This window comes from Natator depressus, chromosome 3 (genome assembly GCF_965152275.1).
Source record: "Natator depressus isolate rNatDep1 chromosome 3, rNatDep2.hap1, whole genome shotgun sequence".
In the NCBI taxonomy this organism is placed as follows: domain Eukaryota; kingdom Metazoa; phylum Chordata; order Testudines; family Cheloniidae; genus Natator; species Natator depressus.
In genome coordinates, this window is record NC_134236.1 from 57,846,134 (window position 1) to 57,868,875 (window position 22,742).

General features: G+C 41.8%; 1 long non-coding RNA gene across 4 annotated transcripts in view; it reads right to left on the minus strand.

Annotated features, from left to right (window-relative positions):
• Positions 1 to 12,875, minus strand: part of LOC141984686 (uncharacterized) — a 51,600-nt gene extending 38,725 nt beyond the window's left edge. The window contains exons 1-4 of one of the 4 annotated variants that reach the window (XR_012638782.1): positions 12,561 to 12,875; positions 11,633 to 11,815; positions 1,564 to 1,732; positions 970 to 1,071 (exon numbers count right to left, since the gene is read on the minus strand). This is a non-coding gene — a long non-coding RNA (uncharacterized LOC141984686). The other 3 variants (XR_012638783.1, XR_012638784.1, XR_012638781.1) reach the window with 3 other exon arrangements.
• Between the last annotated feature and the right edge of the window lie 9,867 nt (positions 12,876 to 22,742).

The following is a 22,742-nucleotide window of genomic DNA, read 5'->3' on the forward strand; positions in this document are numbered from 1 at the left end:
CAGTGGTAGTACAACTAAGGAAGTTTTGGTCATAAGCCCATTGAGTTTTTCACAGAACAACAAATAAAAATATGAATTATCTGGTGAAGGAGGTATAGAAGGGCAAGAGAGAATTGTTATTAAAAAAAGGCAACACAAAACTGTCACTCAAATTAAACTCATGATACAACTGAAAGTTAGCTGGGCAACTAAAATGGCTTCACTTTTCTACCAGCTGAAACATGGATAGAATGACACAGGCAAATGCATAAAGGTAAATTATAGTCATTCAGTTAAATTAATCTAATGTCAAAATGCTAACAAAATAAATAATACAAACCAAAACATGGAGAATTTACAAGACCCATGATAAAAAAAGTCACTCCTTCGCATGTTGCAACCCATTCCCCAACAGTATGTTGTCTACTTATTACAACTTATGTGGACAGAGACTTTGTTCTCATATTTAACATTAATCCAAAGTTCTTCATCCTTCCATTTCTATCACATAGAGTATAGGCAGGGATAAGTGAGAAATTACAACTTAATTTGGTATTCACTTTTTCTGTGAGACAGTGCACTATTTGTTGGTAGCTTTTATTCCCAACTCTGAGATCTTTGTGCCTGTTCTGAAATGCCTTTCACTCAGTATTTTAGAGCTGTGGGTTGATATGCAGATTCCAATGCATTGAGCAAACATGAGTGCAGTTGCAGTCAGGTGAAATTCAGCACAGTATTTTCCATCTCACTTTGGTAAAGTGACAGTTCAGACATCTTAATAGGAAAGATTTATCTGTTTCCCAAAATACAACTTGAACAACACTTAGTGCTTTATGTCAGATGCCTCCCCATATTGTCTGATGTAAGTTTCACTTTTTAAGGTGGTTTATTTAGGAGGGTGAATAATATACTGAGTTATATACAAAGTCTTAAAACAATAATCTCCATGTGGAAATATTTGGGGGAGGGGGGGGGAACCCAGGAACTTACTTGTTGGGTCCAATTCTTCCCATTTCAACTTCCATTATAATTTATTTAAGCTGCACACTCAATCAGGGAACACCACACTGCATGGCCATTAAGAGAAGATTCCTGGAAATTCAAGACATGAACTGTATTATACATTTACAAAAATTAGTTGAATGGATTATTGTAATTACAGAAGCTCAGTTAGGATTTCATATCATCTGGCTCCCATCATTAAAATTGTTTTCTAGAAGTGAATTAAAACAAGTTTGAAGTCAAATAGTTGGATTGGAGAGCAAGCGTCACTTTACTGTTCTATGTTTTAGAAAACTACATTAGGAAATTGACTTATTGGCTGATAATGGTTGTCCGAAACTGACTCCCCTGGCCTCCTTCAGCAGGTGTTGAAAAAGATTTAACTGCTGGTGTAGAAACAGTTTTAGGACCATTTCAGAAAGCTTACAAGATCCAATTGGGCACAAGACTAAAGTAAGTGATAATACCACACAGATCTAGTGCCAATACCTGCTAAGAAAACCTATCAATTCTTAAAATATTTTTAGAAAGTTTATATATAAAGTTTTCCTAGCCACTCAAGAGGTTTCCAGGTAAACTCACTCTGCATCTATGATCTGTGACAGAAGTATCCACAATGAAGTGGATGCAATTTTCATGTGGTAATGTGAAATAGCAAGTTGCTGTGGCTGTTAGTTTGGAGTAGGGAAATGGTTATTCCTGAAGTTGCACACTCAGCAGCTGGTTCCTATCTTCAGTACTTCTGGTGGAACTGTTACAAAGAGAAGAAACACAATTACTGAAATGCCACTATTGAGTGCCTTGCAAACTTTTTTCTGTAAATCGACTAAAGGTAGATACAGGTTTCCCAGGTTTGCTATCTGCCCCAGTAAATTGTAGTCTTTGGCTTTGAAATCGGTCTACACTGTAAGCGAGAGGTGTCCCCTGTCCGTGTAACCATACTCTCAGTAGCTCTCATCAAGCCAGTGTGAGTATAAACAGCAGTGTAGCTGTGGTAGCACTGTTGGCAGCAGTGGTGGCAGAGCTGTGCCAAGTACATACCTACCAGTTTTAGTAACTCGACTGCTGCCAACAGAGTACAGCAGCTATATTGCTATTTATACTTGCATTAGCTTGATGAGCGCTACTGTGAATATGCGTACACAAGCAGGAAAATCACACACCCCTTGCTTGCCTAAAACTGAACAGAGAAACAGTGAGGAAAAAAGTACAGGCACAGCAGGATTATATACTGTATATACTCGTTCATTAGCCCATTCGTTTTTAAGCCGACTCCACCAAGATAGATAGGTAAAAATAGTAAAAACTGTATGACCTTTTCATAAGCTGACCCTATATTTCAGGGGTTGGCAAACTTTGGCTCCCGGCCCATCAGGGTAAGCCACTGGCGGGTCAGGATGTTTTGTTTACCTGGAGCATTCGCAGGCACAGAGCCCCTCAGCTCCCAGTGGCCGCGGTTTGCCATTCCCAGCCACTGCAGATGCTCCAAGTAAACATATTTTCTGCACGTTATATTTTGTGAAATGTATGGGTCAAATGTCATGCAGATCTGCAGCACTGCTCTTTTGGTATTCCTTTCAAGGCGATCTAGTCCACTAAACAAAGCTTTTGCAACTTTAAAAGGCTGCAGTATTGACACCAATAAATGGGTCGGCAAACTTTGGCTCCCAGCCTGTCAGGGTAAGCCAGGTCGGGATGTTTTGTTTACCTGGAGCGTCTGAGGCATGGAGCCCTCAGCTCCCTGTGGCCACAGTTCGCCATTCCCAGCCAACAGTGCCACTTCCTGCAGCTCCCATTGCCTGGGAACGGCAAACCACAGCCACAGGGAGTGGAGGGGCTCCATGCTTGTAGACGCTCCAGGTAAACAAAATTACAATGTATTAGATATTCAATTCAATGATTTCACAGAGTTCAAAAAAGTCATCAAATTTTGGTGTAGACCTGTTTATAAGCCAACCCCCGCTCTTTGATGCATCACCTTTTTACCTAAAATATTCGGCTTATGAACGAGTATATACACTAGATTAAGTTTATTTCTTTTTCCACATTAACCTAATTTCATTAATGTAAATTATTTACACCAGAAGCACTAACCATGATACTGAAATTATGGAAAATATCTTTGAGAATTGAGCTCATTTCATTTTAAGCTTTCCTTTCTACTTTTCTTACATCCCTCCTTTTGTGTCTTCAGCCCACAGCATCCCACATTTGGGCTTCAGACAGTTGAGAAGCACAGTCAGGGCTGAAAAAAACCCCACTGGCCCACAGCAAATAGACAGCTTTCCCCAATGTGATTTTCTGCAGAAACTAAACTTTGATTTTTGAAAAATTAAGTTTCTAGTCCTTAAGATCGAGAATAAAGCCTTCTAAATGCAAACCTGGGATAAATTAATGAAATTCTTTATTACTAAGCTTGCAGACAGGTAGTTCCAGGGCTTCTCCCACTGCTCAGAGCTGTCCCTGGCTGAAGTGAGTGAAAACCAACCAACCACTATATTTTCAGAGTTGTTTTTCCAGATTCCTGTAAGCAGCATTTAAAGTGACAAGAATCAAATCAATTTCATTCTACTGCTGTCTGAGACAGCCTGGAGCAGCCACAAGAGGAGGCAGATCCAAAAAACTGACACTTGAGGAAGGTAAGAGTGGCAAAGATACATGCCTCTATTGCAGCAACTACGAGTACAGCTGGGCAGGAAACAGTTTGCACAATTTCAAAAAGTTTTACCATCCCCTATCAGATGAAGGGCTGAAATTTCAAATTTTCACACACTGAAAAGCCAATTAAAAAAAAAAAAACTGGATCAGGTCAAATGAAACATTGTGAATTTCAAAACATGTTTTGATTTTAAACTTTTTAGTTTCAAAATTTAAGTTACACAACAGTGTAAAAACATAAAAAAATGAAGTCATTCCTAACCAAAAAAAAGTTTACATTTCAAGTATCAAAAAAATTTGGCTTTGACCAAAAAAACCTTAATCTTCCCATGAAAAGGTTTTGCTTCAATGAACTGGCATTTTTCTACAGTAAAAAGTTTCATCCAAAAATTCCTGACCAGCTCTAACCAGGAACCTGGGGAAGGGGGAAAGTAACAGAGAAGCCCCAACAACTGTTGAAACCACCGAGAAGGGAGCAGGGAAACTGGGGCTGGGGTCAGCTGGAATATTGCTTATTTCTTCTGAAAGCCAGAGAAGAGGCGGAGAGAGCTACACTGAGTTACAGACACCTACTAGCAAGAGTTTCATACAAAAGATGAAGCCACCCAAGGGGAGTTCAAGATCTGTAGTCAGAAGAATCCCAACTCCCTCCTATATAGGTATTTGTCCATAGGGAGTGGAACACCTGCTCTTTCATTGCCATTTCTGGCCAGTAAATTTTTTCTCTGGTTATTAGGGTCAGGTAAGCATGTCCAGGTCCTGCAGGTGCCTGGATAAACATATGAGGGAAGAACTGATGGGATAAGTTAGAACAGAAAAATATCCACTGTGAACATAAAACAAAAGCAAGAGAAATGTAGCAAATATGACCTGTTAAATAACACTCAAATATATTTTACAAATTTCACCAGTATTCAGTGAACAACAACAAACACTTTTTGTAAAACACAGCCAGCTCCAGGTGAGCAAATGCTATACAGAAAATACATTAGATGAATATAGATGGAATTCACTGAATATATTCAATAAATTTTTTTCTGCTATTTGATCAGTCCTATGAGTAAGTTAACATTAAATAGTAAATTTGATTTACAATGTCTACAGTTCACTACAGAACACATGAACAGTACAAAATTGTTTTATTCTTTTAAATTTCAAGGATTGGGCACAGATAGTTTTCACTCTGGCAGGTATGTGTTAGGTGACTATTTCAAGCCCTAGGTATGGTTAAATATTGACATACTAAAGAAGAAAACTGAGGCCTAAGTCTCCTTTACACCACTTTACCAGAGAAAAAGATCTAGTGGGCTAGAGCGCTAATTTATGGTTGGGGAGATGCTCGTGCAAGTCATTGCTCTACTAGACTTTCCGTGTGACCGCGGGCAAGTCACTTGGGGAAATAAGCGAAGCACAGAAGCCTATCTTCAAACTAGGGATAGTACATCCCTACCTCACAGGATTGTTGGGAGGATAAATATATTAAAGATTGTGAAGTGCTCAGATACTCCAGTAATGGGGGCCATATGAGTACATAAGATAAGAGCCTTTAATGAGGCAAAAGGTAGCCTCTAGGTGTACTCAATGAAGGATAGGCTCCCTAGATGGCATAAAGCTGCCACAATGATGTCAGCCCCCACACAGTAGCATTCCAGGGCAGGGAGTGGGCAACTGCAGAGTGCCCCGTGCTTTAATTAGTTTTGGTTTCCCACTGCCTGGAGACAGCTCTAAATTTGCATCAGGCAGGCCCCTGGCTTCCCCATGAAGAGAGAGAACACAAAGTGGTGTAAAGCACCTTTGCCTCTCCATTGCCACTCTTCCTGTGCAGAAACAGAGAGCAGGAATGCCTAGACACCTAGGAACAATTAGCTCAAATCACAGCAGGGTCTAGTTAGTCTCAAATGATTAGATATTGATAAGCTGACTTCCACTCTATTACTGTACAGAGATCTTTTTAGTCAAGATCTTAACAAGCAGAGATCTGTGGGAATTTCACAGATCCCATAGCATTTTTGTAAGAGCAAGATTTTGAACTAATGCTTTTAGTCCAAGTTTTCTCACTAAAAAGTAGTGCAATGTATTAGCTGGTTGCTAACTTCACACCCATCGTATTTATGTACCAGTTTGTGCCACACAACAGGAAATCTTGGGCACTGCACTGACAAAGCAATTCAACTATTTTCTGGGTGTTCTGCATAAACTATAATCACTAACACCACATAATAAAGTGGTTTTATAAGAAGCTTGTTTATAGGGAAGTGCATAGCTAAAATATGGGAACATTCTTGTTCTTAAAGAAGCACAAGTCATAGTAAATGAACTCTAATTGTCATCAAATATAGAGTGGGGTATTCACTGCAAGCCAAACCTGCTTGAATTCTAGCTCTCAGTTGCTTTATGAAGGATTCCCTGTTCCTGGGTATCAATATTGCATTGACGCGAGCAGGGTGAAGAGAAGAACACCTATAAGCCAGTTAACGCCTGTATGTTCCTGTGGTTGGTAATTAAATACCGTGACCCAGGGGACAAAGTGTTGACATTTATTGCCTGGGTCATGGACCTGAAATCCTGTTAATGTTATATCTTTAAAGTTCCTATTACCTCCAGTGCAATTACTGATTAAAGAGTTACTTCTTACAGCTTTTCTAGAAGTAGAGGAAAATGTAACTGAGTCAAAAAGTTATATGTTTAAAAAAAAAAAGCACCAGTTAAAAGATCCCTACTAGACCAACTATCTTAGGAAAAGGGGTTTAGCTATTTAAATAGGCCACTTAAATAAGACATAGTTAGGGCTAACTTGCCCTCTGTGCACTAGTTAGTATGCAATTCTCACATTTCCCCCAGTACCGACACATTGGAATTTTAAACCAGGAAGGGGTGACTAAAAAGGTCAAGTGAGCCTTCATTTTTTTAAATGTCATGTTCTTATCCAGTCACTGGAGGTCAGAATTATCTGGTTTATTTCCTCTCTTTTTACTCCAGCCCTTCCCCCACTAGTTATAACTTGCAGACACAGCACTTAAAGTATCCTCTTAATATTTCAGATATTTTCTTCCTACTCTCTGAAAGCCCAGTGTAAACTCTAAAGAACAACTACTATACATTTTAGATCTATTGTAGTAACGTGATAAAGAATTATGAAGGATGACATAAGAACTGTGTTGTTGTTGAATGGCAGAACAATGGCTCAATGATTAGAGCTGGGAAAGGCAGGGTCAACAGACTCATGTTCTTTTCCTGACTTTGCCAGTGAATTAATATAACAATACAAAAGGGGCCCTTTGAGCTCTAAATGCTGTACAAATGCATAAGAAATGTGGAGATTTCCAAAGCTAACTAAGGGATTTGTCCTCACTTTGAAATTGTGTGTTGTGTGGTGGAGTGTACTAGTTGGCTTTGAAAACCTTGACCCTGTTCCCTTCCCCAAAGTGCTTACAATTTATATATGGCCCTCATTACAGTAGTATCTGAGTACCTGATGTTATTAATGGATTTGTCCTCGAAACACTGCAGTGGTGGTAGTGAAGTATCATCTCCATTTTACATACATGAAACTGAGATACAGGGTAGGTTAAGTCAGTGGTTCTCCACCAGCGGTATACAAAGGTCTTCCATGATGTACATCAACTTAAAAATTTCATACAGACAAAATGAGAAAGTAATTTTTCAGTAGTAGTGTGCTGTGACACTTTTATAGTTTTAGATCTGATTTTGTTAGCAAGTAGTTTTTAAGTGAGGTGAAACTTGGGGTACACAAGACAAATCAGACTTGTGAAAGGGGTACAGTAGTCTGGAAAGGTTGAGAGCCACTGGATTAAGTGAGACTTCCCCTAGGTTACAGAAGAAATCTATGGCTGAATCAAGAATTGAACCCAAGTTTCCCGAGTCCAAATCAATAATGCTTACTTGGTAAGAGTGCTTCCAGATCCTTGGTTGAAAGGGCGTTCTAAATGCAAAAAATTAGTACCATTTAAAAAGACAATGAAACCTGTTTCTAATGTAACTGTTAGTTAATATATACTGGTAAGTAATTTATAGAGGGTTTTCTTCATTAAGGGCTTGTCTGCACAGCCCTGCAGTCAGGATTACTGGGGTGTGAATTCTAGAAAGAGGAGTTTGTTAGTTTCACCTAATTCCCAAAAGGTAGCTCACAAAATCACCCCACAATATTATCTCCCAACAATAGCAGTCAGAGGCTTTGATAGCAAATGATTTTAAAAGATTTGTGTTAGACACACAATCAACATAGGTCTGACTGGTGTTTTGGTTAAAAAAAACAGAACAGGACACTAAGATATATTCACTTCTATTTGGAGGAAATACCTGTCAGTCAGTCATGATTTTATCACTTGCGTATCTGGCAAGTCTCCTGCTGCTTGCATGGAAAGAATACTATCCTCAGGCACAGGAAAATGTGGTACATTTTGCCATTTTCCATCTTGTACTAGAAACTTTTTAACTCAGGCAGAGCATGAAGTGTTAGGAATTATTTTTAAACCATTCATTCAACAGGAGGCCCTCCTGAGAAATAGGACTTTACTCCAATTATACAACCTTACATACTTCAGTGAAATTTATATTAGTTTTGGCCTGATACTACAGTCCTTATTCTGGCAAAGCTCACATCAGCCTCACAGTGAGGACTGTAGGATCATCCTCCTTAGCTGCATTTGTATAATCCAGGAGTACTACAAAACGAAAGTATATCAGCTATGGAGTACAGAGAATTTTAGCTCATCCTTCCATAGACACCAACATGATTAAACTCAGTTACTTGGGGTTGTCGTCAATTTATTTCATCAATTTCACCAAAATACAGACACACTATAGCTTTATTTTAGTGTTTCACCTAGATCACTAGTGATGTGGTAAATTAATTACCTCTCAGAACTTTCTGATCTGTAAGGTTTTTTTTTAAATAAATCTTGTGTGTGTGTTGATCCTCTTTCCCACCGAGAGTCCCCGCACAGAGTGAAGTATGCAGGGGTCTGCCTGCACCCATGCAGTAGCAAGATCGAAACTTAAGAACGAGCCTGAAAAACCAATTTCTGATTTTGCAATGTACACAGCCTATTCAGGATCGAGTGTTCTAGGTTTTCCTTTTTTCAGCGTCAAGAAAATAGTTTAGAAATCCATACAACCACCACTCTCTTTTGGAGCCCAATCTTTTTAAGTACAGTCTTACATTGAATTAATCAATTAATTTTCAATGGTAGTGTCCCAGAGATGAAGGGCTATTGATATTAGGAACGACAGGTATTAGATTTCACTGTCTGCATTTAAATGGTTAATGCTTTTCTTACCATAAAGAAAGATTACTTGTAAAACTGGATATGCAAGAACACAAGAAAAGAAAATTTAGCTCTAATCTACAAACTACACAAAAATCCCAGAAATGCTAAGATATACAGCAGGAGATATTACCTCGGTTACAAATCTGGCCTTTAGAACACAGATATAAACAGAAATTAATCCTCAATTAGATCCCTTACTAGCAGCCTCTCAGTAATATTGCTATTTTGAGTATCTGTACAATTTTTGGTTAAAAACAGTCCTGTGACTAAGAGCCATAATGCAGTAGTAAGAGTTTTATCTCACATATACAACTATTAGCATTTAGATCTAAGTTTTTTCAAAACCAACCTTTTATATTCAGAATTTTATTATTAAGACAATTAGATTTTACTTTAAAAAGATGCTAATATGAAGGTTTATACAGCAAATATTGAAACCCTGCATTTAAATTTGCGCTAGACAAATATAACCTTCAAACCTTTCAAGGTTACCTTTCCCTATTTGAAAATGCTTCAGGAAAGAGAAAAAATGCAGTTTAAGGAGACAAGAATTTCCATTACTCTCTAACTAGAGGCCACACCCTACACAACAATTAATGACATGAAAGAATTTTGATTCAAAACTCTACAACAAGTATCCAGCCTGAGGCAAAGTAACACTTTTTCATTTTCAGAGAAGAAAAGAAACTCTTACTCAATAAGTAGCAATTATGCTGTAGAATTTATATGCTGAGCACGACTGAATGTAAGAACACGAGAGCAGTCAACCATAGCTTCAGCGCTTTGAGTATGATTAACAGAATGAACTTTAAAAGGTCAATTAAATGTCAACAAATTTTAGAGAGAGATTCTTCTTAAATTTGGTCAATGTGTAATGGCACCCTCTAAATCAGTAATGTCATCTTTACATTTAAATTCTACACAACCTAAATTTATGTATGTACGTATAGGATAGATAAATACTAATTAATCTATAGAAAATAAGTTATGTTGTTGGCTTTAATACGACTAAGCTGTCTTTTTTTAGTTGTCTTTTATTAGTTTAATCAAGTACACTGAGACACCCTTTCTTCATTTCATTCTAATCCTCAAGGGGAAAAAACAGTTTGTTTCACAGGATGAAAGCCTAGTAAATTACAACATTAGAACGAAGAGGCCTTCTGAGAACACAACTAGTATGTTAGGTGGCTGTAACTTTTGAAGAACATAACTCTGTCACAAGTTTGGCAAAAGAGACTGTGACCACAATAATAAATAATGATTTTAAAAGATCACATACGTATTTTATTTTGCCTCTTCACTGTCACTTATCTTCATAGGTAAGTTTTTTAGTGGCTAGAGATTCTGGGAACATCTTAAAGCTGGATTTTCAGTGGATCGGTGTTCAACACTTTCTGAAAATCAGGCACCTACTGGCATCTCAAATTGGATACCCAAAATCACGGGTCGTTTTTTAAATTGTAGGCCTTTATCTATTCGTACAAGGCCTAGCACAATGGGGGACAAACCCTGATTAGTCTCAGGAAACTACTGTTGCAAAAACAATCATATCAATACCAGTTTTCATCAGCAAGACCTTCAAAATAAAGTTAAAATAAAAGATAATAAAATATAAGATAAAATATATAAAATAAAAGATTTTTGTGGGTGAATGAGGGGACGACAGAGGGAGACAGTGCAGAGTCACTTTTTCTGTAATTAAAAAGGGATACAGTTTTCTGTAACGGCACTTGATAGAACTACATAATGATGCATTATACATTCCTCCACAGGCACATTTTAATTCCTAATATAAATAATGGATTTGAAGAAAGGATGTTGCTGCACATACTAATCTGACAAAAAAAGAAAACACTCCAGAGGGCTTGAGAACAGTCAAGATTAGTTTACATGGTCAACAATCACATGACAGCAGTATTAAACTTTGAAGTAAATGTATACAAGTAGAATTACTTTGAAAACGTAAGAAAATACTTTCCAGAGTTAGAGATCTGATGTATTCAGAGTAGCAGCTGTGTTAGTCTGTGTCCGCAAAAAGAAAAGGAGGACTTGTGGCACCTTAGAGACTAACGAATTTATTTGAGCATAAGCTTTCCTGAGCTCCAGTTCACTTCATCTGACTACATGCATTAGATGAAGTGAGCTGTAGCTCAGGAAAGCTTATGCTCAAATAAATTCGTTAGTCTCTAAGGTGCCACAAGTCCTCCTTTTCTTTTTGTAGATCTGATATAGTTTATCTTGAGGGTTTTTTTGCACACTGATGTTGCCTGTGCATGCCCACTCCCATAAATTATTTTTTAAAAAATAATTTAATTTTTAATTGTTTTAAATGAGGCATGGCTAGATTATTTTTCCTCTGAATGGTTATCTACACAAACTAACATCTGTTAAGAATATGTTACTATGGTACTCAGAGGATCAAAGCCACAGATGATTTTAAGTTTGGTCATATTTTAGTAAAGCTATGTTTAACGCAGATAAATACTAGACATAATTAAAGTTACAAAACACAAGTATGCAGATGTCAGATATCCTTAAGACTGAAATTACGCAATCATTTTAAGCAGCTCTTCAAATTGTTTTCAAGCCTTCCTTAAACTCAGACACTTTCAGCTAAGTATAACGATATAGTAATGTCTATGGGTCAGGCATCAAAGGACATTGAGTTCAAAATATAGTTGCTACACGTAATTTCTTTCTACCTGCTCCCGTTTTTGTTCCTGCCAGAAAACAGAAAACTCCTGTATGCAGTGCAGAGTAAACCAGAGCTGGGGGCAAAAAGCAGGCGAGGGTGGGTTGAAGTACCAGTCGCTGCACCTGCAGATCTCACTCCAGCGGCGTCCTGTTCAGCAGCACTTGCGAGTAGTGTTACAGCGCGGGGCAGGCTGGAACCAAACCACAACAGATGAGACCCAGCAGACAGGTTGCTCCTACCTCTGGGGTCACCTCTGGAGTTCGCCCCCGCTGCTCTGCCCGGCGGGGCTGCAGAGAAGGGGCAGGCAGGGAAGCAGCCCGGGCCACCGGCAGTCCAGACCGGAGAGGAGGATCAGAGGCGCCCACTCGCCCCAGCCGCATTTCAGACAAGTTGCGAACACCCTGTAGAAAAGTTCCCAGGCGCCGCGGCTGCTTCTCCGGCTGCAGCGGCGCGAGCGGCGGCTCCGCTGCCCCCTCCCCGAGGGAAGCCGCTCACCCAAGCGGAGCTCAGACGGCCAGAGCCGCCCGCGCCCGCCTCAGGTGGGAGAGCACCGGCCAAGGGCGGCCGGGCGGGGGACGAGGCCGCCGCCCCCGGGAAACGCGGCCGCCGCCCCCGGGAAACGCCTCTCAGGGCGAGTCCCAGCGCGGGCTGGCGGGACTGGTGCCTGCTCCCGGCCAGGGCAGGTCCGGGGCGCGCCTGCCCGCCCTCCCCCGCCGCCCAGAGCAGCGGCACGCCCGGGGCTGGTCCAGAGGAGCTAGCAGCGCCCCCTCTCCCTACCTGGGCCAGCTCCCGACGGGCTGCAGCCCGAGCTCCCAGCAAAGTTCCCGGCTCCAGCAAAGTTCCCGCAGGCAGGGGGGCTGCTCGGCTGTGGGGCGCACTGCGGCTCACCCCCACCCCCTCGGGAAGGAGAGGGGACAGGAGCGGGAGCCACTTACCCAGACCAGGGGTGGGGAGGAGGCGCCCAGCCCTGGGAAAACAGCCCCCTCCCTCGGGAGCCGGGCGGCAGCTGGGCCAGAGGGGGCTGGGCATTGTCCTCCCTCCCCGGAGCGTCCTTCGGGCGGGCGAGCGCAGCTCAGACTCCTCCTTCCCTCGCCATGTTCTTTGTGTGTGTCGCTTTGGCCATTTCCCCCGACAGCGGCGGGCCTGGCAGCTCCAGCTCCCCTCAGCGGAGCCCCCAGCAGCAGCGAGAAGCGGGGATGAGCCGCCGGAGACATAACAGCTGCCTGAGCTGCAGGTGACTGGGCATGACTCCGCTCCCCCCCTCCCAGTAAACCAAAGGGGATTCCGTCCCCTCCATCCTGACTCCTCCAATTAGCTCAAGGGGAAGGGGGCAAGCCAGGCCAATGAAATGCCAGCAAGCCCGGAGAGTCCTATTAGGATGAGCCAATAGAAGGGAGAGAGGAGGCTGCAGATCCGCCCCCACACAGCTCCATTCTGAAATAAACCAGCTGTGGCCAGATGCCCAGAACAGCTGGGAGGAAGTAGACCAAGGCATTCGCAGTAAGCTGTCGGTTTGCAAACCTTTCTGCATAGAGGGACAGTGGTGGTGGTGGTGGTGGTGGTGGTGGGGTTGTAAAGCAACTTTCCCGAAATGTAATAGCCACTTCGGTAAGGAGTTGTACTAAAAATGCATTATGTATAAATTCTTTATTAAGAGATTCTGATTTGATTTATATGGTGTTAACTCACAAAAACAAGTAACAGAACTTTGCAGAAAATGAAGAAACAATTAAAAAGCCCTGACATCTTTAGCATTGTGTTTTGTTAAAATTCAAAATCAAGTTTTCTAATTCTGTGTAAAAAAATCTACTATTTTTGTTTTTTGAAATGGTTCATCTCAAATTTTTATTTTCATCTAACAAATTTGCAGAAGCTACTGATAATGGAAACTGTGATTAAGCTTTCACAAAGAAAATTATACAGCCAACTTGCAGAAGACAATTGACAACCTTATTGCAGGATATGCTGTGATGGGAGTCCCTTCCAAATGCTCATTGTACCATAAGTTTAGAGACTAGCTCTGTGAGTCCACCATGCACTGTATTGTATAAGCTGTAGCTGTTGGCGAGGGTTCCCATAAAATACTCATGTTTCAAATAAGTAACACTAAAAAAACAAACCAAAAAACTGTAGGATTGGCAAAAACAGAAAATGCAAGTAGCCACGGTATAACTCCAAATATTACAGTAAAGATCAAACTAAGTTCCTAACTTTATCCACTAAGCGCAGCATGGTACAGGAGTACAAAGACATAAGAATATTACTGGGATTCCTCTACACCATTTTCCTGCCTTCTGGCCACTGTCTTGTATCTTCCTGCTATGGCCACTACTGGGCTAACACCATGGGTTTTTGCCGGACTTTTAGCTTTTCAGACCAAGCTCTTAAGCTCCTTGCTGCCTTGCCTTCCCCCATAGCCAGTTCTCAGGCTGCTACCTCTGACCTGGTGCTCCTGTTTCCACTCAGCCTCTGGCTCTTTCCTGAATCAGGTCCCCACTGGTCTCAGGATGTTACTTCCTTTTTTGGTACTCTACAAATTGTACATTTCTGTCTGTGCTAGCTGGATGTTGAACAGGTAACAGTAGCCTCCACTGACTAGAGCTTTCCCCTCCAGGTCAGCCAGAGGTACCTAGTAACAAGCCAGCAGATTCATTACATGCTTTTCATTCTACTTTATAGTTTTTATATTTCTTAGAAAATACATTAAATTTACTTTATATCTACTTGGTAATTATGGTTTTGTGACACAAATGGTTTTGGATCAACCTGATAATAAACCTTGGTCCCAAGCCTGCAGAGATTTACATGTTGTGAGCAGTCCTATGGAAGTCATTGATTGGACTGCATGAAAATCTATATAATATTCCTGGAACGTCACTCTGTATATTATGCTGAAGCCCAAAATGTCTGTTGAGTCACTGTGAAGTGATAGAAGAAGCTACAAACATGGGTGAGAGGTCTCTTTGTTCAGAATATCACCAGGTTTAATCATTTTTTAAATTCTCAATTTTTAAGCTTTCAATCAGTTTGACTTTACAACTTACACCTGGGTGGTGTACAACTACAGTAAGGCATGCCGAGAGTCCTAGACTATTGTGATATCTTTCAGCAGTAACTCAACCAATCACCATCCTTACTCTACAGGTAATTTACAGGCAACAACTTAATTGGTTGTATGAGGAAGACTGCACAAATGGATTTCGTGACCCAACTGCCTGTTGCACAGGCTTTCAGCTACTAGCTTCCACATAAAGACTTACTTATAAATAATGGAAAATATGGTAATTACTGAAGACTTGTTAGATGAAAATACAAATTTAAATTAACTATTTCAGTATAAATCAAAACAGAAAATATGCTGTTTTAAAACCAAGCTGGCAAAGCATTGATTCTGAAACTTAACACAAACAATTAAACAGTATGTGTTTGTGCATGTGTGTGTGGTCAGTGAGCTTGTTAAACCTATAATTTGTTACTTTTGGGGTTTGTATTACTATTTCCTATGAGTTATCCCAGACTTCAACATAATCACTGGGAGAGTAGCCAATAGGACTATAAGTATGTTCATATGGTGGTGAGTTACAAAAAGTGACACAGAACTTTAGAAAGGGAGAGTTCAATAAAATGAAGAGATTAGTCAAAATAGTCCTAAATTCAAAAGTAAAGGAAAGCATAGCAGGGATACTACTTAAGCCAACAATGATAGAGTCTCAAAAGGCACGTATACCTCACAAGAAGAAGGGAACCAGGAAGGCAATAAGTAAATCAGTATGGCTAAATGGCAGGGGTTGAAAGGTTACGTAAGCCAAAGAGAGCTCCTTCAGTTTAGAAATCTAACCCTGGTGAGGTCAAGAAACAGGGGTAATAAACAGGCAACATGTAAGAGAGAAATAAGGAGGGCTAAGATGAATTTCAAAGAGCAAATAGCTAAAGGTATAGGAAGACAGCATGAAATTCTTAAGTATATTAGAAACAGAAGTCTGCAGAAGAGTCGGTGGATCACCATAGAATTTAAAAGGAGCAATTAAGGAAGATAACATTTCTGAGAAGCTAAATGATTCCTTTGCCCCAATCTTGGATCTGATCCAGTATGTCAGTTCCTGTATTCTTATGTTCTCATACCATCATCAAATGCATCCTAGCTGGCCACATTTCCTGCACTCCCTGCATTGAAGACATGCCCCTTCAGCCTTTCTGCCAGCATCCTGCTAAGTTTGCTTTCACCATATTGAACACCTCCCCAGCAGTTATGCCAGCTTTTGCACTTCTCATTTCTACTGCTCTATGCGTTAACCAGCTCTGAACTTATTTGTGTGCTTAATTTAAAGTCACTAGTAACTTAATATAACCCAGTGGTTCTCAAACTTTTGTACTGGTGACCCCTTTCATACAGCAAGCCTCTGAGTTTGACCCACCCCCCTTATAAATTAAAAACACTTTTTTTATATATTTAACACTATTATAAATGCTGGAGGTGAAGAGGTGTTTGGGGTAGAGGCTGACAGCTCGTGAACCCCCATGTAATAACCTTGTGACCTCCTGAGGGGTCATGACCCCCAGTTTGAGAATCCCTGATGTACCCCTTTTGCCAGATGCCAAAAGCAGCAACGAGGGCTGGGTTCAGACTGTCTCAGGGTCCTTTTCTAAAGTAAATCAAATGATGTCTTGAACCACCCTTACCCTGAGTTGTAATCCTTCTAGGCCAGGGAAACTAAACATTAATTTCTGAGGTCCAGTCACAAAACAATCTCTACCCACCTTGTGAGTCCAGTTAGACCTCATGGTTAAGGCTAAGATTTTGTCCCAGATATTTTTAGTAGAAGTCAGGGACAGGTCACGGGCAAAAACAGAAAAATTCATGGAAGCCATGACCTGTCCCTGACTTCTACTAAAAATATCTGGGTCAAAATGGGGATCTGCGGATCCCCACACTGCCTGAAGCAGGGCAGCTGCACAGGGGCTAGGAGCCACCTGCAGCAGCTGGGGACTGCGGGGTGCCCCTGCAGCTCCAAAGGTCCCCCACTGCCCAGGGGGGCAGGGAGCCATTGGGTGTCCCTGGCTCCCATATCAACCGGGAGCTGTGGGGTACCACACCACCCTCAGCTCGGGGACCCGTGGCAGCTGGGAGCTCGGGAGTTCCCCTGCCGCTGTGAAGCTTGGGGGTCCCCCCGCTACCCCTTGCAGCGCCTGGGAGCTGCAGGGAACCCTGCCACAAGTGGCAGGGGAGCTCCAGGGGCAGCCAGAGGTGGTGGGGTACCCCACAGCTCCTAGCCCCTGTGGGCGGTGGGGGACCCTGCAGCTCCCCACCACTGAAGTCACAGAGGTCACTGGAAGTCACGGAATCCATGACTTCCAGCAACCTCCGTGACTAAATTGTAGCCTTACTTATTATCCAAAAATCTCACTCACAGTTCTAGTTAGATTCAGTGGTAGTCAGGGGCATCAGGATTGGCTCTTTTCTGTCTCTCTACTCCAGTTCAGTAAAGTCCACCCCAGCATAGTCTGTTCTGATTTGCAGCTATCTGGTTGAGTTCCAGACATTGGCTCTGCTGCTGTTGGTCTGCCCTCAATGTGAAACCAGCTCTGTGCTGCTTCCAGTCCAGTCAAGCCCTGCTGTGAAGTCAGCTCTGCACTGCCAGCACTGGTCTAGCCCTGTTGTTACTGTGAAGTCAGCTCTGAACCACTCCTCCTGCCAGTCCAGTCCAGTCCTTCTGAATCAATCTCTAGCTGGGAGACTATAGCAAAACAGGGCCTTTGGAGAGAGTGCTTGGTTCCTGGAACAGAACCCTCTTCTTGCTGAGCTCAGCCTTGCCAGCTTACTATTTTTTTTTTGGTGAGTAATGGGATTTTGGATGGGCTGGAGCCCATCTGCTGATGACAGGAGAAGCTCCAACTCTCTAGCAAATTTCAGCCTGGCCTGAGAGAAACCCTGCCTGATTGGCTGCTTTCCGCCTTTGGGCACCTCCTGAGGAAGAGTAGCCAATCAGGGCTACTGCAGTGCTCTCTCTCCCGCTTCCCTCAGCAAGGAGAGAGGGAAGGAGGGAGCAGAAAGACCTCGGCAAGCTAAGGGCGGCTCCACTCCCTCCTCCCTCAGCCCTCTTGTGAACAACAGGACAGCTCCTCTTTCTGCACCCTCCCTTGCTGCAACATCCCCCCTGAGAAGGGGCAGAGGGGGTTGAAGAGCTCCTGGAAGTGTTTCCCCAGCCTGAAAGGGATGGGGGGGGGGCAGATAGAACTGATGCAGGGCTAGGCAGGCAGAACTGATGGGCGGCAGGATTGATTTGGAGGTTGGGGGCAGAATTAATTGCTAGGCAGGAAGATATGGGAGTGAGAACTCCTGCAACAAGGGCCAAAATCATCCTACCTAATATGTTTGGGAGAGTGGGCACACTCTCACGCTCACAGGGGATGGACACAGGGAATTCAAAAGTCAGACCCCAAAACACAATATAATCTTTGGCCCAAAAACCATACAATTTTTTTTAATCTCATGATTTTTGAGGGTCTGATTCATGATTTATTAACCTTTAATGTTGTCAATATTGTGAGCTTGAATCCTGTTCCCAAACTGGAGTCCATGACCTGTACGGTCATGGTGACCCACATACTCCAAGCATGTCTTACACAATACCTATGCCCTTTTATGAGTAACAGTAACAATATGTACAGTAACAATATGTTATCATTTATACAATCAGAACAAAGATTAATTCCAACTAAAGCAACAAAACACGGTATGTGGAACTGTAGGCAACCAACAATATAATTTATGTAAATGGCACTGGCCAGAGCTGAGTTTTCCCATCCCTGTAAGCCTTCTAGTTCTGAGGCTTACATTAACATGTTTTTCCATAAACAAATTGATATAGAATTATGTGAGTAAATGTCATTCCCAACCAGCTCTAAAACAGGCCTCATGCTGGGCCAGAACCTCAGCTTGTACGTGGACTTAAGTGTACTTCTGTCTGAACATCTCTGGCCTCTTATGTAGACTCCAAATTCACCATCTTTCTGTGGTTTGGTTTATTAGTACAGTTTAACGATAACAAACATTATTATTTTATTTATTATTGGTATTGCAGCCATGCCTACTGCACCAATCTGTCAGCAGAGCCCCAGTGTCCCAGTTGGTTTGCAGACACCCCTCAAAAGATAGTCTCCCTCCAGCCCCACCCGAAAAGTCACAGTCTAAATTAGATATAGATACAATAGGTTGATGTGGGGAGGCAACGTGGAGGAGGAAGCATGAGGGAACAGTAAAGAAAGCAAATTATCAGACATTGAGTAGTGATGAAGGAACTCTAGAAGCAGCCAGGCCTTGGGCTTGAGCTGAAAGTTCAGCTCAAAAACTGTCTCCCAAGGCTTGGTTGCTTCTAGAGTTCCTGCATCAGTATTGCTCACACCATACTCGAGAGCCTCTCTCTAGTCAGCCACTCTCACCTCCTTTATATCTTGGTGAGATTAAGCCAGCTGCTTCAGTGTGTCACCAGAACCCAATGAAGGAACAACCAATGTGTTTAACAGTGGAATATATTTGTTTTTAAAATAAATATATCTATATGAAATGCTTTTGGTTTTAAAAAAGGGCCAACTTTATATGTATATAAATTTAAAAGGTATAAGGTTATATTTACTAAAGTTTGTAATTGCTGTCTCTTATGGTAGTACATGTCGGCATAGTTAGCAGAAGCAGAGAACTCGCAGAATCAGTCGACTGAACTGCCTTTGTGTTAGAAGACAGGGATTTATCTATATTATGGGTATATATGTCATGAGTGAAATCAACAATATCCGTATGGTGAGCCACACAGGGAAGTCATTCAAAGTCTTTGGGGGTTTATTAATTAACAAAATAACTTTATCATCAAATCCATAGCCCAAAGACACAACAACTGTTTTTACTTACTTTTCTTGTAAGATGAAAGTGATAATACATTCTCCACAGAGGTCATCAAAAATCCAAACAAGGTAGTAGATCTAACCTGTGCTCACAGATTGGTGGATAAAACTCATGCTGCCAAGCTTGGGCTTACTGTGTTGTAAAAGACATCAGAACCAAAGGGAAGAAGGAGTTTAAACAAGACTTTTGGGAAATAAGAGCTACCCTACATAATAGTTGCTATGTGGGAGTGTGAAGGAGTGTACTATCCATTTAAGGGACAGACTGGAGCCGAAAGCCTGGGATGTAATCAAGGAGGTCCTGCCATGCCCTGCCTTAGGGCTGGGCTCTATAAACAGGAAGAGGAAACTGACCAAGGGAGAAGGGAATGGAAGCTGTGCAGAATACATGGGTTGTTTCCTGTCAGGCTCTAGACTAGTCTAACTAGAAACCTTGTTTGTGAACATTAAGTTTGGGAGTTGAACTAGGGCCCTAATGTGAGGACTTTATGAACTGTGTATTGTGTTTCTCCTGTCCTTAAACTGTATTAAAAGGGGATGTCCCATTTGTTAGCGAATGTTGACTTCTCCTTTCCCCAGCCCCCAGGCTGTTGAAATGAACTCATTGTTGCCCCAATTGGGTGAAATTAAGATGGGGCACACACACAGGGACTGTGAATGCTTTTACATGTGGTGCCTGAATAGGGACTTATGAACCCCCTCCCATTAAGGAGAGATGAGAATACAGATAGGTGCCTACACTATCCTTGGATGTGAGATGTCTGAACTCCCAGACTGGTGGATAGAGCAACAGCGACTACCCCAATGTTCTGGTCCCAGGTTTGGAGGGCACCCAGCAGCGCATGGACAGGCCAGACCATCACAAACACCAAAAGGGAAGAACACATGAGTTCCTGCCACTCAGGTGCATGGACTGAGGGCACTGAGATAACTGGGGAGGTCAGGACTATTAAGGATACTGGGACCCAGCGTGCAGGGACCCAGACAGCTGAACAAAGACCTGAGGGAATGCAGTTTAGGGCCAGGAAGAGTGATACACTGAGGATAACTTGTTTTAAGGTGTGGGGTAGTGAGGCAGTTGGAAGATGCCATCAAGAACTCTTGAAGGTAAGCCTAGAAACACCGCTTCAGGGACAGACCTGAATGAAAACGAAGGTTCTTCAACCAGTCAGACCCTCTCAGAGGTCCAGAGACGCCAAGGTCACTTCCAGCTTTTGAGGCCCCTAGCCATAATAAAAATAAAAAATGACATGAAAACAAAATAAGGCACCAAAAAAAGAGAGACATAATTTGAATATTTTTTTAACAAATGCTTTTCTAGCCTTTTTCTGTGCCAATGCACTAATTATTGAGGAAAAAAATCTAGCTTTTGTGGAATGTCTCAGTTGATATTAAGCATGGCGAGCCCATTCAAATGCTCTTGTCCCATAGTTGAACGGTGATAGTTCTTTACCTGCTTCAACACATTGAAGGTGCATTCACCTAAAGCCGCTGATGCAGGCAAACTGACAGAAATACACAATGCAATTGTGATATTAGTAAACACCCCAGAGAGTCCAAGCTCGAGTGTTTCTTGAAGCAATTCCTTTGGGTTGCAATCCAATTTAAAGTTTGTGGAATATATTCGTTTAAGGAAGATGATCTCATCACTGAGATCTTTTGAGATTTCTTTGTTGTACTGTTGCTGAAATTGTTCAGCTGCAGAAAGTAGATCTTCATTACACAATCTGTTGAACTGCCAAAGAAACCCCAAAAGGGTACAAATTAGTCGCAGTGACTCAAATCGACATGTAAGCCCTGATTGAATAGAGTCAATGATGACAAGGAAGACATTAACCCTATAATGCTGCTCGGCATCGGATTCAGTAGATAAGTTGCAATTGGTGGAGAACTGAGATGAAATGCCAGTATTCTGTGCTACTAATTTGGACTCAGGATCGCATCCCATTGTTCACAAATCTGTTGAATGTCATTGATAAGACTTTCAATGTTATCCCTCTCAACATCAAGTGTAGCATTGCCTGCTTCAATTACCAGATTAGTTCGGTGGATCATTGTATGTAGCTTCATCCACAAAGATGACATCAGAATGCATTCAGTCTATTCAGAAGCACATGTCCAAATTTGAAGTTCAGTTTGAGCCTGTGCAGTGAGATTGAGATACAAGCTCATTTAAAGCCTTTCTCACTGAATTCAAATGCTGCGCAACTAGTTGAACACCATTACTCCGTGCAGACCATCTAGTTTTGAACATCCCAGGCAGTGAAACAGGAAGATATTCCTTCAGAATTTCCCACCTTTGTGGACTGCTACTGAAGAGATTGTACATTTGCTGAACAGTTCCAAAGTAAGTAATTGACTCCTTGCATGATTCAGCGCAGTGTTAGGATATAGATATTCAGGCCTGTCTGTAAAGGCCTAAACTCTAAGAATTTAGGTGTATTCTTATCACTTAGCTAGTTATAGAGGTATAAAAGAGAGAATCAAAATCACTGTCTGACTGTATAAGGCCTTTTCTCACTGTGACAGTCTGAGGCCCTGTTCTTAGGTTTAGGCCTCTGGCTAAGCAGCAGAGGCAGCCATAAGCTGGGAAGCGAATGGTCACATCTTTACATTCCAAACTAGTCACATTGAAATAAGGTGCTATTGGGCGGTTAGGAATACAATCCTGTCCGGATAGTGCCTATCACCTCCAGAGAAAAGGAAGTGCCTAGAAAATGTAAAAGGAAACTTAGTTTGATAGCATCCTGCCTGGCAAGAACTCACCTATCAATAGCTGGGATGTGAAATCCTCATTTCTGTGTTTGTTCTATCATTGTAGTCCCCATTTCCTATTGTTTGTCTGTATAATCTCTGTCTGGTTCTGTGGTTGTTTCTGTCTGCTGTATAATTAATTTTGCTGGGTGTAAACTAATTAAGATTGTGGGATATAATTGGTTAAATAATCATGTTACAATATGTTAGGACTGGTTAGTTAAATTTCAGTAAAATGATTGGTTAAGGTATAGCTAAGCAGAACTCAAGTTTTACTATATAGTCTGCAGTCAATCAGAAAGTAAGCGGGGGACTGGGAACAGGGAATGGTGGTGGGGAAACTGGAATCATGTTTTGCTAAGGAGGGAAATGGGAACAGGGAATGGGGATGGGGAAATTGGAATCATGTTTTGCTAAGGGGGAGAATGGGAACAGGGACACAGGTAAGGCTCTGTGGTGTCAGA